Raw genomic sequence first — 3,134 nt, 5'->3', positions numbered from 1 at the left:
GGGACTATCTGTTTATGGGTAAAATCGGGGGCAAAGTTTTCCCAGATTCCCGGATGAGGGAACAAATGGGAAGCACGGCTCGACGTGATTATAATCGAGGCCCAGGAGCCCCTCGTATCGAAACTCAAGAGGAATGAATGTTGTATCTGGGATCTGACACGGTGAAATGACGGATCAGGATTAAATATAGCTTTTGGACCTCGGGAAACGTATTGAACGGTTATGCATGACGAGTAGGGGACCGTAATAGTCGCCCTCAAAGGGGAAGATTTTCTTTATTCTAACACATTGTGACACGCAAATCAAAGCAATAAAGCTTACTTTTGTCTTCTAGCTATTGTTCAAAGCATTATTTATTTGTTCTTTTCTTTACTCGCGACCGAGCTTGTACCGAAGGTCCAATCGAGATCGAATTCCACTGTTCAATCTAAGATCAGGCTTGGTCACTACATTGGGATTGGTTTGATCATTTACTTTGTCTTTAACTCATTTACCTGTTCTTCTTAATCATTCGTATTGAATTAAATCACATATTCTTTAAACCGCGTACAAATTTAATTGTTACTTGTTTTTGGGGTAAACAGGGTCTAGACCCAAAGTAGACAATATGTGCCGTGTGCTTGGATCGTGACACCAACAATATTACCCGGTATGGTTTCATTTAGAGACACCTTATGCGAGTATTATAATACAGAGAATATATTTAGGGATTATTTTCATGTTAAATTTTCGAGAAAAGAAATGGCAATCCAACAACCAAACTAGCCTGAAGTACTTCTAAAGGTAGAAACAAATCAGCACACAAAAAATCTATCTATTATTAAAAGGAAAGAAATCACTATTCAAAATTTTCCAATTGTCACGTTAAGAAAATGCCATGTGGCAGTTTAAATAAAACATTAGTTAAGTTAGGTAAAATTAGTTTATTTTTTGAATTTGAATTTTAAAATAATAAAATATTTATATTTTTTTAAACAAACAGTAATTTTGAAATTAAAATTATATTCTGAAACCCACACATAATATAACTTCTCTCTGCGCGACTCTGACCTAAAAAACTATACAAAGCCGGTGGAACCGTCGGGAAGTTTAAGGCAGGATCTCTGGGAACGTGGGCTCTTATGTAGGATTTCAAAATATAATGAAATATCACTTCTTTTCCTCTCTAAATTCTCAAAATAGTCTTCTTTATATGCCAAACTTGAACTTCTTCTGTTGGTAATTTCTAAATTCCCATTTAAGTGACCTATGCACCCAAGATATTGGATGATATGCAAAACTTGAGTTCTTGGGTGTTAGGTTTTGATTGTTTTGAATAATTTCTTGAGTGATCGTACCTGATTGCAAGGTATCAGAATTGACGCTGTAAGATTAGGTCTCTTAATTTGTGCTATATTGTTATTTGTTTCTATAAGAATAAGTTTATCTATAGATACAATTCCAAAAGGAAGACACGAACAAGGAAAGATGAGGATGGATGATATGCACAACTGCTTGTGTGACAGTCTTTTCTCTTCTGAAGAGAAAGCAGAAGATGCACCTATTTTCGTAGTTAAGTTTTCTACTTTCTCTTTCTCTTTCTTTTGGTCGTGCGTTTATTGAGTAGTCTTAATGATAATTATTGAAGTAGACTATGCACCCAATATGTTTGATTGTATGCCTGACTCATTCACCAAATGATATTTGAATGAGTACATAATGTAAAACATGTTTTAAATAAAGTTCTTCTCGCGAATGCATATCTTAAAACTGATCTTTAAGAACAATCATAGGTTTAAAATTGTATTTCGACTCACAGTGCAGTTCACTATGATTATTGCACGTAATAATTCATTTCCTTGACACGTCTAGCTTTTCTCTTCTTCTTTTTTTTCCTTTTCTTTTTTGTAATATGATAAAATCTGATAAGCAATTAGGCCAACCTAATCTCTAATATTTCAATTTTTGGTTCTTCTTTGATATATAGTAAATTTTTTTAGAGAGATGAGCTTCGACACTTCCACAACTGCCGCTTCTCGATGAGAATTAAACTAGAAGTAACTGTCTTTTCCCTTTTTTTGTTAATGTTACTTTGGCAGATTACTAGCGCTTTTTAATTGGAGACTTTTGCAGGTTTGATTTTAGTATCTTAGAGCTCAAGCATTTAGAACTACATTTGATAAAGTGAATTTATACAAATGTACTTTTTACTATTAGTTTTATACTAATTTGCTTACAAAAAGTTATGCTTAAAATTTCTATTTCTTTTTCAAGGAGCTTGATATAGCATTCTGTTGGAGCTACATGTGAACTTTCATGGCATTTTGATCATATTATAGTTCAGCTCTGGGGAGTTTTTTTTTTTTGTTGCTTTCTGAATGTTTACTTGATTTTTATCATTTTTTGAGCTACTTTTGGGAATTACTTAGGCTAACGATTGTGGCGAATTCAAAATATCGACGCTACGAGTTTTGAATATGTTGGTCACCAAACTCAAAGATTATCAACAAGAAATCGAGAGAGTGAGGAATGATGCGTTCACTTTGGGCTTCAGGGTGTTAAGAGCGATATTGTTGGATCACATCTTCTGGATTCTGCCTATCACTCTACGAAGGTAAGGCAAGAGGGGTGAAGCCGAACAATAGGTGTTCGCAATTATTTTCCTCTTTGTTACCAAAACACAGTATCTTCCCATTCATCTCCTCTTACCTCTTGTATTGGGTGATACCCTTTTTGCTTGAGCCCGACCGGGTTGGGTCCGGTCCGGGGCAAGTCGGGGCCATCGAACCCGACCTGGATGCAAGGTAGAACGACGGCCACGTCAACAACCGAGGTCGAGTCATTTCGAGACCGTTGCAGAGCTCGATATGAGTCACCACCGGATGGAGAAACACACAAGGTCGGAAGCCGGACTCGTAACGGATAACCAAGCGTCGCCGGATATCTCGCCCAAACGTGATTTTCTCAACCACTTCAGGCCATTAAGGCGTAATTACAGGGATCCACGATGTAATTAATTTACCTACCTTATTTTTACCCTTAATCAGAATGTATAAAAGGGGAGAAGACCCCATAAAGAGGGGATCGGAAACCATTACACTACGGTACCATCTCTCTCAATTCTTGTACGCTATCAAGCACAATTGTTCTAAGCA

The 3,134-nt window shown here is 36.5% G+C and overlaps 1 long non-coding RNA gene across 1 annotated transcript in view; it reads left to right on the top strand.

Moving 5' to 3' along the window:
* Positions 1 to 1,066: 1,066 nt before the first annotated feature.
* Positions 1,067 to 3,134, top strand: part of LOC109236896 — an 11,814-nt gene continuing 9,746 nt past the window's right edge. Inside the window, exon 1 of the long non-coding RNA XR_002069559.1 lies at positions 1,067 to 1,551. This is a non-coding gene — a long non-coding RNA (uncharacterized LOC109236896). The remainder of the gene's footprint in view (positions 1,552 to 3,134) is intronic.

Source organism: Nicotiana attenuata, unplaced genomic scaffold, assembly GCF_001879085.1.
Source record: "Nicotiana attenuata strain UT unplaced genomic scaffold, NIATTr2, whole genome shotgun sequence".
Classification (NCBI taxonomy): Eukaryota; Viridiplantae; Streptophyta; class Magnoliopsida; order Solanales; family Solanaceae; genus Nicotiana; species Nicotiana attenuata.
Note: the sequence above shows the minus strand (reverse complement) of the source record. Positions and strands in the feature narration are given on the sequence as shown.